The sequence below is a fragment of the Tenrec ecaudatus genome, chromosome 6 (genome assembly GCF_050624435.1).
Source record: "Tenrec ecaudatus isolate mTenEca1 chromosome 6, mTenEca1.hap1, whole genome shotgun sequence".
Taxonomy (NCBI): Eukaryota; Metazoa; Chordata; class Mammalia; order Afrosoricida; family Tenrecidae; genus Tenrec; species Tenrec ecaudatus.
Window position 1 is genome coordinate 155,162,534 of NC_134535.1, and position 15,956 is coordinate 155,178,489.

A 15,956-nucleotide genomic window follows, 5' to 3' on the forward strand; every position below is an offset into this window, starting at 1 on the left:
TTGGTCCTTTGGATTTTGTATTTAAACTTATTTTATTTCAACCGACGTAGTTATACCAACTCGATTTTGATCGACTTTTTCCCAGTTGGTTTTGGGTCTCTCAATAAGTTGGGTACCTGATTGGTTTTTTTAATTGGTTTACTTATTTATTTATCCTTCGACATTCAAGCTTTCTGTTTCTTTAGACAATAAGCCTGCAAAAAGCAGAATCTGTATAAGACAAAAGACTGTCAGAGAAGGAAAAGTCAAATAATATCCCCTAAAATGAGTAGTCTTAAATGTGGTAAGGCAACACTCTAATCCAGGTGGAATTCTTCCAAGATACATGAAAACAGAGCAGAACCATCAGGTTCTGGCGATAGCAGGTTTCAGTATGTTGTTGTTTCTCTTGAAAACACCATATTCTAAGGTTTTATTTGGTTTAACATCACTATTTTTATTTTGTTATTTATTTTTCTTTTCGATGCTATACTTTTGTTTTGACTCTTTCCCCTGGGTTTTATCCTACTTCCTACCAGCTCTGCAAAATAACAATAGCTATGTTTTATTTTGGTCTTAGTTGTATATTTCAGGTCAGATCTTCTACTGGCTCTTTTCATTTTTTTTGTAGTTTGAATTTAATAAATATATCATTCCATATTTCAGTCATGTCAACTAGAATTGTACAAATGTTACCACAATCAGCTTCCAATCTTTTTGGATGGACTCCAAGACATTGTCTCCCTTCATTCTACTTAAACCCCTTATTCTACTTGCTGTTCCTATAGGTTCATTAGCCCTGGGTGTCATATACCAAAAACACAGAAAAGCATATAATACAACTTCAAGAGCGTGACCTCTATTGACATAACACCTCTGAGCTACACCCTAATATAAACAAACAAAAAGCAAACAAAACAGTACGACCTGAAAATACAGAAGATTTTGGAAACCAGATCAAGTTCAACCTGCATAAAGGGATCTACTGACAAAGTTATAATTGTTCAGGTCAGATTTATACCTTTGATCTTCAACTCCTCTCTCTCAAACACTGTTGGTGACCATTTTACTCCAATCCCTCAATTTTAGATAGGAGAGCCCTCCAGGGCCTTATTTCCTAAGTAGTTCTACAAATGAATCTTGGGTTCCCACTGTCATCCATCGCCTTCTGCACACCAGTTTCTCACCATTAAGGCTCTAATACTGATCTGTCCTTCAACTTCAGATTATATGGATTCCAATCCTGTGTGACTGATGATTGTGTGCTTCTTCCATGATTGTGTGTACATCTCCCTTAGATGGCCGCTTATTTGGAGACAAGCCTTTAAGACCCCAGACACATTTTTATTTGATAGTCGGGCACCATCTAAATTCTTTGCCACATTTTGCTATAGCAATCATATCTTCTGTTCCTTTCCTGAGGGTGAATATAAAGCAGGGAGATGATGTAAGAACTAATTGTTCCTAAATTGGAACTAGGATTTAGTGCAAGCCCAAAACTGATTCCTAGACTTTTTCTTCCTCTTTTTAAAAATGTTCTGTACTTGGGAGTTAATGCATATGTCATACCCATCCATAGTTCAGTCATGTCAAACAGAACTGTGAAATTGTTTCCAAAATCAGTCTCCAAACATACTTTTCCTAATTGGGCTCCTTGATGTCATCTCCCTCTTATCTCCCCTAATACTCTATATACCTCCCTCCCCTAAAACCTTGTTATATTTGCTTTCCCTTCAGACCCAATATCTCTGGGTTTCATTTACAAAAAAAACCCAGATAAACAAATAACAGAGCTTAAAGAGGCTGATACCCAATGACAATATACCTTTGAGATACACCATAATATGAAAAATCATATGCAAAATATAACAGTATGACCATCACAGGACTGCTGGAATAATATATATATTAATACAGCATACAGGGTGGTGATATAGCAAGACCTTGTTTGTCCACCAACCAACAGTACCCCACCCTTGGTACATCTGTCTTATGCTTCCTTAGATATCACATATTCTCTGGCTTAAGTCCTAAGGCTACAAGTGTGTCTGAGGTAGAGTCAAGTTCACCCAGTAGAATTACCACATGGGGTCTAACTGAGGAATCCCATTTTGTCACGATGTATTCTGTTTTAATATGTTGTTGGATTCTTTTCTAATTTCTCCCCCACCCAATATGTTGTTGAATTCTATTGGCCAAGATGTCGTTGACAATATTAGGTTCTGTGTTCATAAGAGATATCAGTGTGTAATTTTCTGTCTTTGTTGGGTCTTTGCCTGGTTTTTATATATGGGTTATGATGGCTTCATAGAATGAAGTTGAGTTTGCTGTCCCTTTCTATGCTGAAAAATCTTGTGTAGGATTGCTGTCAGCTCTTCTCTGTATGCTTGGTAGAATAATCCTGTGATGCCATCTGGACTGGGGATTTTTTTAGTTGGGAATTTCTTGATGACCTTATCTATTTACTGCTTTGCTATCAATCTGTTCAACTTTTTAAGGCCCATAAGCATTAATTTGGAGAGTGGTTTTCTAGGCATTAGTCCATGCCCCTCAAATTATTGAATTTGTTGGAATACGGTCTTTCATAATACTGCATTAATAATCTTTTTATTTAAGTATGGTCTGTTTTGACTTGCTCTGTCTCATCCCTGATTGTAGGTATTGACGTCTGTTCCTTCTTTTCCTTTGTTAAGTTTGCCAGTGGTTTGTTCATTGTGTTGATCCTTTCAAAGAACCAACTGTTTGCTTTGTTGATTTTTTCCATTGTTTTTATGTTTTCCATTTCATTTGTCTCCACTCTAATTTTTAGTATTTCTCTTCTTTTGCTGTTGAAAGGATTATGCTGTTTACTCTGCTCTAATTGCTGGGGTTCTGTGTTATGCTTCTGACCATAATTCTCTCATCTTTCATGTATGCGTTTATTGCAGTAAAGATAACTGCCTTTGCTGCTCCCCATAGGTTGTCTCATTGTTGTCTAGGAGTCCTAATTTTCTCTCTAATTTTGGATAATACCCACTCTGTTTTGAGAAGTGTTATCGAGTCTCCAAGCGTTGCTTTGTTTTTTTTCTATTGTTGACTTCCAGCATTATGGTGCTGTAGTCAGAGAAGGTGTTGGAACAACTTCTATGTGTTTGAATTTTCTCAAATTGCTGTGTCCCAGCATGTGTTCTATGTTCTACTACGAGTTGTGTGCATTGGACAAGAGCGTACATTTTTTGCTCTTGAGTGAAGAGCTCTTAAAATGTCTAGAAGATCAAGTTGTTAGATTGTCTTGTTCAGCTCATCAGTTCCTTGACTGAGTTTCTTACCTATTGATCCATCTTTCTTTTAAAGCCATGTATTGGAATCATCTACTATAGTTGTTGATCTACTATAATTGATATGATTCATCACTTTGAGGATTTGGATGACAAATACTGAGGGTCTTTCATTGGGTGCAAATATGTTTCTTATGATTATGGTTTCTTGCTCTATTGATTCCTTGAGTGTTATATAATGCCCCATTCCTTTTACTTTAAAAAGTAATTTTATTTGGAGCTCTTACAACTCTTATAACAACTCAAAGCACATTTGTACATATGTTTCCATCATCATTTTCAAAACATTTCTACTTCAGCCCTTTGTATCAGTTCCTCTTTTCCCCTCCCTCCCCAACCTCCCCATCCTTGATAAATTATACATTATAATCATTTTCATGTCATACGCCATCCACTGTCTTCCTTCACCCATGTGTCTGTTGTTTATCATGCTTGGAGTTGGAGGGTGTTCTATATTGATCATTTTGATCATTTCCCCCATTCTCTCCTTTTTAATGCCCAATCTTAACTCTCGTTATGTCATGTAACTTGAAGTCTATTTTGTCAGAGATTCGTATTGCCAACCCTGATATTATTATTATTATTATTAACTATTGCTGTTAGATTGGTAAATTTGTTTCAATCCTTTGAAAGTATTTCTTTGTCAGTGAGTTTGAGACGAGTCTCTTAAAGATAGCACAGCAGATTGATGGATTTTGTTGTCTAATCTGATGTGCTACTCTTTTTTGATAGGTTCACTTAAACCATTAACATTCAGTGTAATTAAATCTAAATGTGTATTAGTTGCTATCATCTCATACAACTCTTGTGTTTGATATTTTCCTTTAATTCCATTTTTATAGGATGGTGTGTACGTGTATGGGGTCTATTCTTCTCTTTGCATCCCTGTTGGTTTTGGGATGTTGTGGGTACTGTTTTAAGTGTTTTGGTTTCTGTATAGTGTTACACTTTGTGGTGGCCTCCTGTTTGTGTGCTGCAGCTGTTGGTTATCTTCCCATAAAGAACTGAAAAACATTTTTTGTAATGCTGGTTGTGTTTTTGTGAATTCTCTAAGTGTTTCCTTATTTGAGAAAACTTTCATTTCTCCTTACAATTTGATGGAAAGTTTTTCTGGATAAAGAATTCTTTTATTGTAATTGTTGTCCTTCAATTTTCAGAATACTTGCTCCAATTTATTCTTTATTCTCTCTAACTATTCTCATGATTTTATTCTTTTAGTTGATGTTGGATAATTTGATATGTATTTTTTGTGAGGTTTAATCTAATTGGATACGAGAATTCTAGTATCTCTATTTTAATCCTCAGTTTTCAGGATTGACACCCTAATTTCTTGTACAGTCACAAACATCATTTGTATGCATTCTTTCTCTGGAAGTTCATGGGATGTTTCTTCTGTGTAAACCACTGGGTTTGGGTCATCTTCAGTAATTGATTTTTTTTCTCTAGATTTGTTTTTTTAATGGTAGCTCCTTTGTGTTGTATCTCAGTTCAGCTGAAGGAGGTACATAGTCTTCTGTGATGTTTAGTTGGGGGGGAGATGGACTAAATCTTTAGGTTAGGGAGGATCAGATAGGTACTGGAAAATAAGTTTTGTGTATATGAGGAGGGAGTGTTAGTTGAGTGAGTATAGGAGTTAAGGTATAGGTGCTTAAAAGTAGGTTTTTGGTGATGGTATTGATCATAGGAAGACTTCCCTTAGGTATGGTAATTTTTAATGAGTTGGAAACTCATTAAATAATAATTTTGTAAGTCAAAGGAGTTGGTGTTTTACAGAGGTGGAGGGAACAGTTTCCAGAGGTAATGGTGGTTGGGTAAGTGAAGGTTTATTGAATCTATCAGAGTCCCTTTTGAACCCTATGTATTGTGTAGGGAGATTGCAGTCCTTCCATTATTGTGCTTAATACACTGAATTCCTGCACAACTCAGAACTATCCACTCCCTACGTTTCATCCTAGGGTGGAAATGGGCTATTGGAGTGAATGTCCCAGGAAAGAAGGCCTTCTGATCTAGCACAATCTGGCTAAGGTTTGAACCCCAGTTCCACAGGGACCCTAGCTAGCGATGGGAAAGCCTCCAAGAAGCCTGGAAATGCCTGGTTCTCTCTCCTCTGGAAGGATAAGGATAATTGAGTTTCCTTTCTCAAATAAAATAGAAACAAATCTAATAACCTTCTGGTGCCCACTGCACTGCAGGTTCCATCCTCACCCCTGTCTCCCAGGTGCTGGTGCCAGAACCCTCTCCAACTAGTTGGGCTACCTATCTACAGAGCCCAGTCATGCCCCTGCAATCAGGGGATGGAAGTGAGCCTCAGCTAGGGATTATCCCCAAAGGGAACTCTATTTCATGGGCTACCATAGTTCCAGCGCCCATGACCTCTGGGAGTATGCAAGGTCATTCAAAGATGGCCCTGAGAGATAGACTGTCCTGGGGTATCTCCCCATGTTGGTGAGCTCCCGAACAGGGAAGAGGCAGGGAGTTGACAAGGGAAGGAAGTCGCGGATGGGTGCAGTGAGAAGGGACTAAGAATGTGAGGAGCACAGCTGTCCTCTCTGTCAGAAAACTTGCAAAAGAACTCTGGGGTGCTGCAAAGCCAGTTTCACATCCCAGTCCCCAAGCTTGGGCTTCTCACCCATAAAACTGGAGACCACACAGCAAATTCTTCATGTGGGCGATCCTACATCAGCACCATCTTCCCAGCACCTGCCTGTTCTTAAAAATGCTTTTTCAAATAACTTGTGCTTTTCTGGGAAGAGTGCTTTTCATTCCCATTTCCCATCCTTCTGATCAAAGTTTCCAGGGTTAGTTAGTTCTCTCGCTTCACATGTGTGCTCCTATGTTATACAAAGATCGAGCTAATTGCTGTAGAATATACTGCTCTTTAGATTGTCTCCTTGTGCTTACATACCTGCCGAACATTTCCTTTTAGAGGAAGGACATTGATATAGCATGCTTACATTTTTAATTAGCACTGTATGCCTTGTTCTTGTTGTTAGGTCCTGACTAATGGAAACCTATGTACAGCAGAACAAAACACTGCCAGGTCCTGCCCAATCCTCACAACTGTAGTTGTGTTTGAACCCTTTATTTTAGCCACTGAATCAATCCATCTCATTGAGAAATTTCCTCTTTCCTCTGGGCTTCCACTTTATGAACCATGCACGGTGTTCTTCTCCAGGACTTGGTTTCTCCTTCTAATATGCCCTACATGCATGAGAGAAAGCCTTGTCAACGTTGCCAACAAACAACATTCTGTTTGCACTTCTTCCAAGATACATCTGTTTGTTTTGGGGGGTCAACCATGATACTGTCATTATTCCTCACCAATGCCACAGTTCAAATGCCATCAACTTTTCTTCTGTCTTTCTTATTCAATGTCCAGCTTTTAACATGCAAATAAGGAGATTGAAAGCACCATGACTTGGGTCAGGTGCATCTTTGTCAGATAATATCCTTGCTTTTCAACACTTTAAAGTGTCTTGAGCAACAGATTTACCCAATGCAATTTATTGTTTAATCTCTTGATAGATGTTTACATGAGCACTGATTCTTGATCCAAGCAAGTTGAAATCCTTGACAACTTTAATCTTTTATTTGCTTAATCTTTTATTTGATTGTACCTAATGGTCCAGTTGTAAAAATTTGGTTTTCTTAGGAGCACTGGTGGCAAGTGGTAACCTGGTGTGCCATTAACTGTAAGGCCAACAGTTCAAAACCACCAGCTCCTACAAGAGAGATATGAATCTTTGCACTCCCATAATGAATTACAGTCCTGGAAACCTACAAGAACAGATCTACCTCATCCTACAGAGACATTATGTTATGAATCATATTGGTATGAATCATAATTCATACCAAAAACTACAATCCTGGATCATCCTCAGTATGTGTTTCAAGTCCTTGTGACATCTACATTTCCCGGTTTGTTAATTATCCCGATGCTGCATTTTTCTTCATATAATCCGATATCTTTAGGCATCATTAGTGAGGCATGGGTAAAAGGATACTGTTCACATTATCCTCCTTTATTTTATTTAATTTCATCATTTGATAGTGGTAAAAAATGTATACCTAAACATTAGCTAATAATTTAAATAATAAGATGTGCTACTCCAGGTTGACTAGAGAAACAAACACAGTGATACACAAATATGTATAAGGTAGAGTCTTATATTGAAGAGTAATTATATATTAAGAAAACATATATGCCTAGTCTGGATCAAGTCCATAAATCTGGTATTGGCCAAGAAGTTCAATACTAGTCATAATTCATTTTGCAGACTCACACAGCACATGCAATGATGCAAAATGCAGGAAGATCACAGACTAGTGAATGCAAAGTCTTGTGAATCCAGTAGCAGTGGAAACATCTCCAGGGATCTCACAGGTGTCAGTGTTGGTGTAGGTCTCTATGTGGTTCTTCCAGCTTTCTGAGCATGGCTTTTAAACAGAAAGGTAAAGAAGAAGAGGTTGGAGGTGGGGGACTCCTCGCAGGTCTCAGCCAATCTCTAAGTGCCTTGTCAACAGCAAGGAGAAGTAGAGAAAGAGTGTGGCCCACTGAGGTAGCTACATAATCTTGTGTCAACTTGATAAATAGAATGTAGGGGTGGAGTTTAGCCTGTCAAATAGGAGACAGACTTATGATGCTTCCTGGTGGGTGTAATCTTCTCTGGAGAATTCTGGGAACTTCCTCTCTTCCTGCTTCACATTCCTCTTGACAAGCCACATGGAGTCACACTAATGACAGCCAGAGCCCTGGAAATGCTTCCATGGCCATTGGATCCACAAGACATTTCGCCCGCCAGCCTGTGGTTTTCCTGCATTGGGCATCATTGCAAGTGGCTACATGAATCTGAAGGAGAATCTGTGCATTAGTCTCAGACATAGGAGCTAATATCAGGCTAATGAACTTGATCTGGACTGGATGAGATGTTTTCTAAATATATAATTATGATAGAAAGTTATTTCTTATATACATATGAATGTCCTTGGATTTGTTTTTCTACTCAAACCAGCCGAACACACCTATCTCCAAGGAGAAAGAGATGAAGTTCCCACAATCCTCATGAGAAGGTCCCACCCACAAGAAGGCATCATCAGGGTGTGACCTGATATATAGGCTAGACTCCACCCCTACACTTATTTATCAGTAATTACCACACAGTAGTAGTGGTAGGGTGACTTCTTATCCCTGTTATTTCATGAATTTGTGTTTGTTCAATAATATGCTGTGGTTCATCATATAATATATATATTAGATTGCTATATCTAGAATGCAGGTATCGTTCATATTATTTTGTTGAAACTAGAATAAAAATATATTTAATTTCCTTCATATGTTCTTGATTGTCATAAAAGCATGTAAACAAATTTACTTATGGGTAAATGCCAACACATATACGAGGAAATACCCCCACAAAAACCGGAATTGTGCTGGGCAGAGCATATCTTTCATAGTACACATTTTTGCTGCTAGGTGAGCATTGCAGAAATCACTGTGAATCAATGCATCTGGGACGGTTCTCCCTGGTCACAGTGCATGTTTTTTGTAAAAGCAGTTTGACTTGAAGCTCTTTTTTTTTTTTGGTTGCCCGATTTAGGGAAACAGCATGCAGCTGTGAAATTGTAGATCCTGCTCGGGAAAAATACCTCAAAAACTGTTGTGATGTTGAACATAGCTTACGAGGACAGAGCTGTGGTAAAAACTCAAGTGTATGAGTGCTTTCCTCATTTCAATAAAAATGAAATGCCAATTTATTACAAATTTCATTCTGGACCTCTGCCAACTTCTCAAATGGATGTAAATGTCAATAAAATTCATGCGTTTTTGATCACAAGCCAATTACAGACCATTGAACAGATGGAGAAGATATCTGGACTATCTTGGAGCTTGGTTCAGCAAATTTCAACAGAAGATTTGGGAATGAGAGGGTCACTGAAGAATTTATGCCTCAGGTTCTGACTGACCAGGAAAAAGTCTGAAGTGGAAACCTGTTGTACTTTGAAAGAACAAGTCTGAAGTGACCCAGACTTTTTCCCAAGGCCATTACTGGTGACACGACATGGCGCTGTTCTTATGACCCTGAAAGCAAACATCAATCAAGCCAGTGGAAGACGTCACTTTTCTCCCACCCCCCAAAACTCATCAAGTGAAATTAAAGATCAAAATGATTCTCTTTTGTTTTTTTGATGTGAGAGGGATAGTGAATTTGGAGTTCATTTCACCAGGTTAAGCAAGCTTTCTGTTCAGAGGTTCTGAAAAGATAGTGCAACAATGTGCAAAAAGAAGGTGTGAATTGTGGTAGAAGAGCACGAGTTTTGTCATTGTGACAACGTACCTACTCACACAACTATCTCTGTAAGCCAGTTTTTGGCACAAAGCAGCATGTCTATGTTGCCCCATGCACCTTACTCACCTGACCTTGCTCTGCGTGACTTCCTTTTGTTTCCACGAATAAAGAGGGACATGAAAGGACAGTGATTTGATGATGTAGAAGAAGTGAAGAAAAAAATGAGGAGGGTGCTATCAGCCATCCAAACATATGTTTGAAAAATGTTTCCAAGTATTGTATAGCAGATTATATTAACTGTAATGGAGAGTACTTTAAGGTGGTAAGATCATTTTGTAAAACAAATTATATACATAGCTTTGAAAAAATTATGGGATTATTTTTGTACCCCCTCATATTTATCTTTTCCATATTTCAGATTACTTTTTAAAATAATTCCATCAGAAAAGATGTCTAAGATTTTTGTAATTTGCTGCCCTAGATTCTACCAAGGAGTTAACGGGATAGCAGCTTATTTGTCTAAGAAAATTCAGCTACAGAGAGCAGAAATAAGTTTCAAGTATAGATATGAAAACATCTGTAAGATCATTTTACCACAAATCATTCAAATATTTATTCTATGATTGGCGCTCACCACTCTTTACTAATAATCTTAAATAAAATTGAAAAAAGCATAGATAAATTCAAAGCAAATATTAAACTTGGATTTCATTTAGATAGTCTTTGTATTTCAATTCTTAAAGAGCCATTTAAAGTTTAAGATGAAAAAGTTTTAAGATTTTTTTGAGCTTTTAAAAATATGCCTAAGAGGGAAAGAGAGATAGAGATAGCGATAGATAGAGAGAGAGATAGAGAGAGAGAAAGAGGATCTCATCAAGGCCCACCAAGCCCAAGAATGAAATCCCCAGGAGGAACAGCCAATGCACCTGAGGGGGATAAATAACAGAAATATGGGTAAAGGAGACAGCAGATGGTCTAATATATGAAAATAATAATAATATATAATTGATCAAGGATTCACAAGGCTGGGTGGGTGGTGGAGAGAGGTGATAAAGTAAAAAAATGTTTTGAAAATGATGATGGCAACATATGTACAAGTGTGCTTGATACAATTGATTGATGGATTGTTATGAGATCTGTAAGAGCCCCCAATAAAATGATCGATACAAAAATATGCTCTTTCTCTATTAAAAAGTTATGTTCTATGAAATATTCATGCTAATGTACCTTATTCCTGGCATTTTCATTCTGAGTGATACTCGCAGTTTATGAAGAAGCTGTTGGAAACTGTAAGTCACTGGTGAGACATGAGAGAAAGGTCACTGTGTTGTCTTCCTTCATGTCATTAATTTCAAATAATTTATCATTTGCTAATGGGCAAAAATAATATAACACATAACCAAATATCATAATAAAAAGACAAATACTTATACCATTGTCTTCAAATATCAGTAAAAGATCTAAAGATAACAAATTGGCTTTTAGGTAAATTCTATATTAAAACATTTAACTGAAGCTTAAATAAGTATTTTTCATATTTATATGCATTTAAAAGTGTAAAATAATAAGAAATATACCATTTTTTCCTATTGTTCAAAAAAGCTTACTGTTCAGAAAGTATTTTTACTCATTAAAATGTGGACTCAATTTTTCTTATGAGCCTAATAGAGCTTCTAAGCTTTAAGTTATATGTATTGAATCATGAGTGCTGGAAAAGGGTTAGAATTTCAGATTTTAAAAAGACTCTGACTAACATCTTTCTTCAGTGTAAAACCAAGCCTTGTAAGAATTGTACTAATCCTGTAAATTCAACTGGACTTTGATGTAACAATTTAAAGAAGAGAAAAATGGCAATTTGAATATTTTTAAAGAAAAGAATGCACAACTTTATATCTATTCAGAAAATAATATAAGTAATTGTATTTTTATAAAAGGAACTCTGAAACATATATTCAAATTGTTCTCCGGTTTACAAATGCCTTAATTGGGGTTGAAAGTAAATTATACTCCAAAAATAAAAGTATAATATCATAAGGATATTTATACACAAAAATAGAGAATAAAATATATAGAATCATCCCCAAGTATGCCAGTGGGATTAAATAGCTTTGTCTGGTTTCAGGCATTTTTGTCTCACTGTGGTTTTGGAAACATATATTTTTTTAATTGAAAAACGTTTTGATGTCTGTCAACAAGACACCAAATATTATATTCTTCTCCAGAAGCTGGTTGCTCATGACAACATGTCCAACTTATGTAAGAAGTCTTGCCATTTTGTTTTAGAGAAATAATGTAGGTTTACTAATTTCAATACAGATTGGTTTGTCCTTTGATCAGTCTATGGCACTTTCAATATTCTTCTCCAGCACTACAATTCAAATACTTCAATTCTTCTATGTTCTTCCTTATCCAACGTCCAATTTTATTTTTTAAATCATTTTATTGGGGGCTCATGCAACTCATCCCAATCCATACTTACATCAATTGTGTCAAGCACATTTGTACGTTTGTTGCCACCATCATTCTCAAAACATTTGCTTTCTGCTTGAGCCCTTGATATCAGCTCCTCATTTGTTCAATGTCCAACTTTCACCTGCAGATGATGCAATGGAGACTACCATGGCTTGGGTCAGGTGCACATCAGTCCTCAAAGTAACATCTCTGCTCTTCAAATCTCTGAAGAAGTCTGTGAAACAGATTTACCAAAAGCAATATATCTTTTGATCTCTCAACTGCAGCTTCCATGAGCATTGATAGTGGTTTGAAGAAAGATAAAATACTTGACTACTTCAACCTTTTCTTCAATTATTATGATGTTACCTATTGGTCCAGTAATGAGGACTTTCATCTTCTTTATGTTGAGTTATAATCTATACTGAAGGCTACAATCTTTGACCTTCACCAGCAAGTGCTTCAATTTCTCCTTACTTTCAGCAAGCAAGGTTTTATCATCTGCCTTACCACCAGTTGTTAATAAGCTTCCTCCAATCCTTATGCCATATTCTTCTTCATATACTCCAATTTCTCTGATAATTTGTTCAGTATACAGATTGAGCACATATAGTGAGACGATACACCCCTGATGTACACCTTTCCTGGTTTTAAGCCATGCAAGACCCCTTTATCCCCTTGTTCTTTTCATACAACTGTCTCTTGATCCATGTACAAGTTCTCGGTGAGCACAGTGAAGTATTCCAGAATTATTATCACAACTATAGTCCACACAGTAGAATGCCTTTGCACAGTGAACTCAAGTAAATACCTGTCTTGTGTTCTCTATTTTGAACCAAGATCCATCTGACCTGAGTAATGATATCACTTGTCCCAAGTCCCCTTCTGAATCTGACCTGAGCTTCTAGTAGTTCCCTGTTCCTTGTCAATGTACTGCTGCAACCACTGCTGGATGATCTTACGCAAAATTTTACTTGCAGGTGATATCAATGATACCGTTGTATAGTTGGAACATTCTGTTGGGTCACCTTCTTTGGAATGGGCACAAATTGCAACTTGAGGCTTGAAATTTTTCTTCAGTTCTTTCTATTTTACTTGCTGGGCATGTTCTTTCCCTTGGGTTATCTAATTCCAGGTCCTTGCACATTTTGTTTTTATCTTTGGCTTCCTCTTCACGAGCTTCTGCTTGAAATTTTCTATTCAGCTCCTTGACTTCATCCTTCCTTCCATTTGCTTTCAATTAAGAGCAACTTCCAGATTCTCTCCTGACATCCACTTGGATCTCCTCATTCTTTCTTATCTTTTTTAAGATAGGCTTGCGGTCCTCCCACTGCTCCTCCAGTCATCTGCCCTTCGTGTTCAATAGGTCAAACTTGCTCTTGAGATGTTCTTGATATCCAGGTGAGATAGACTCAACCTGTTATTTTTGGCTCTTGTAGTTTTCTTTTCATTTTCTTTAACTTCATCCTGAACTTATATATCTGAGCAATTGATGGTCGATTCCACGGTCAGCCCCTTTTCTGGTTTGGGCTGCTGATGTTGAGTTTCTCCAGTGTACTTTCCCACAGATGCAGTCGATTTTATTTCTGTGTATTCCATCTGGGGAGGTCCATATGTATAGTCACTTTTGGTGTTGTTGAAAAATGCTCTGAGCAAGTTGTTGGTTTTACAAAACCCTCTCATGAGATCGCCAGCTTCCTTTCCATCACCAAGTGCATATTTTCAAACTAGTGTGCCTTCATCTTTGTTTCCAACTTTTTCATTCCAATCACCAATAACTATCAATGCATCTTGGTTGCATGTCTGATGAACTTCAGACTGAAGTCATTGGTAGAATTCTTCAATTTCTTCATCACTAGCTCTTGATTTTGTGCATAATGTTGAATAATGGGTCTATTAGTTGGATTTTCTTGAAAGCAGATAGGTACAATCCTTTGAAAAACAGCATTATGCTTGATGATGAATTTAGCAAGATCCTTTTGGACAATGAATGCCAGCCATTCGTCTTGATTGTGCTATTCCAGGCAATTTTATCATATGACTTTCTAACTCAAAATGGCCATTACCAGTTCATTTCAGCTCTGTGGTTTCCAGAATGCTGGGTTCCATAACAGTGCATGCATGCATACTTTCAGATATAAACATCTGACTGTGTATACATATTAATGCACACATATTTGTATATTTTCTTTGTCTGTGTATACATACAGATAGACATACGTATCGTGTCCTGTGTCATAGGCCATGATCACGCTGTGTTTATGTGTTTTCACACACTCTAAACAAAACTTGTAATGTAAGAAATTACTTAAGGATGTTACTAGGAAGAATGGGGAGAGGTGTAGAGGATGGGGTAAGGAAGTTTATGACAGCATGGGACATCTGAGGAATCCTTTAGCAGGCTGATACTAAGCATCAAAGTAAAGGATGCAGGTCGGAAGAGTCTAGCATCCCTCTCATGCTCAGTCATTGGTTGCAAAAAAACTTGGGAAACAAATGCCCTGATCTTATTTCTGTGTTGGGTCCTGGAAGTGGGACAACAGGAAACTGCCAGTTGACCACCATCCCCACAGCAGGCTCTCTCATAAGGCAGCTTTGAGAAATGCAAACACCAGGCTGCCACAGAAACGCATATGAAAATTATGTGCATTTTAGATTAGCCTTGCTTTCATCTTTCTAAACCAAAGGTTTTTTATTACCTTCCAAACTGTTTATTACTTCCCCAGGATACTATAAGCACTAAATGGATTTTTGTAAAGTGACTTAAGTTTTGAGGTAAGAAATTATGTGTAGCTAAATGTGTTTTGCATTACTTGCCAATTTATGTAGAATACTGTTATTGTTATGTACCATTGAGTTGGTTCTGGTTCATTTTAACTTTCCGTGCAACACCATCTTCAAATTGTCGCTGTGCTTGAGCCCAGTGTAGCAATCATTCTGTCACTCTAGCTTGTTGAGGGTGTTCCTTTATTTCCATGACCCTCTACCTTACCAAGCATGATGTTTCTCTCCATGGACTGGTCCCTCTTAGTAACATCTCATCTGCCTTGTTTCTAAAGAGCATGTTGACTATACTTTCCAAAAATATGTTTATTATCTGGTAGTCCATGGGATATTCAATCCTTTTGGCCAAAAACATAATTCAAAACCACCTTCAATTCTGCTTCACGCAAAAGAGTCTAGGATAATTGAAATGGGTAGCACAAGGCTAGTTGCTCATTTGTTAACTGAAAGCTTGGTGCCTCAAAACAATCAGCCACTTTTCAAAAGAAAAGATTTATCAATACTTTTCCTGGGAGATATGAACCTCAGAAAACATATGGGCAGTTCTGCTTTGCCCCATCGGGTCACTATGAATTAGAATCACCTGGGCAGCACACACCAGCAACAATGGTCCATTTGTAATTCAAAAGCCCTTCCAACTTTCCTACTCTCAAAGAGAGTAAAAGGATTGAATGCATCCCAGTACACACATTTTACTAGTGTTACAATGAGATGTTGCAAATCATGTAGGATAATTCTATATGAGATGACAGAACAAAGAAAGGGGAAAAAATTGGCCCTATGGCACAGAAAGATGGATTATCCATTTCTGTAAGTGAAGGTTCACTTTATCCAATGCAAAAGTGGATATGCACAGGGGCCTGAGTCTGACATGGGGCCAAGAGTGAGACAAAGTTCAGAGTCGAAAAATGGAATAGAACCCAATGTTCTCTTGACCAGTAGTCTCAGTGTATTTCACAGCAATGGAAAAGGAACAACTGAGCAATTGAAAGCATCATTATCAACACAGTTTCTAAGGAGGTAACTTGGAGATGATAGCTGCCAGCAGTGCTGAGGGTCATGGCAATATTCGTGTGATCATCCGAGAGTCTACTAACAAATTGGGAAAGTCCACTTTGGGCCTTGTTCCTGCAAGTGT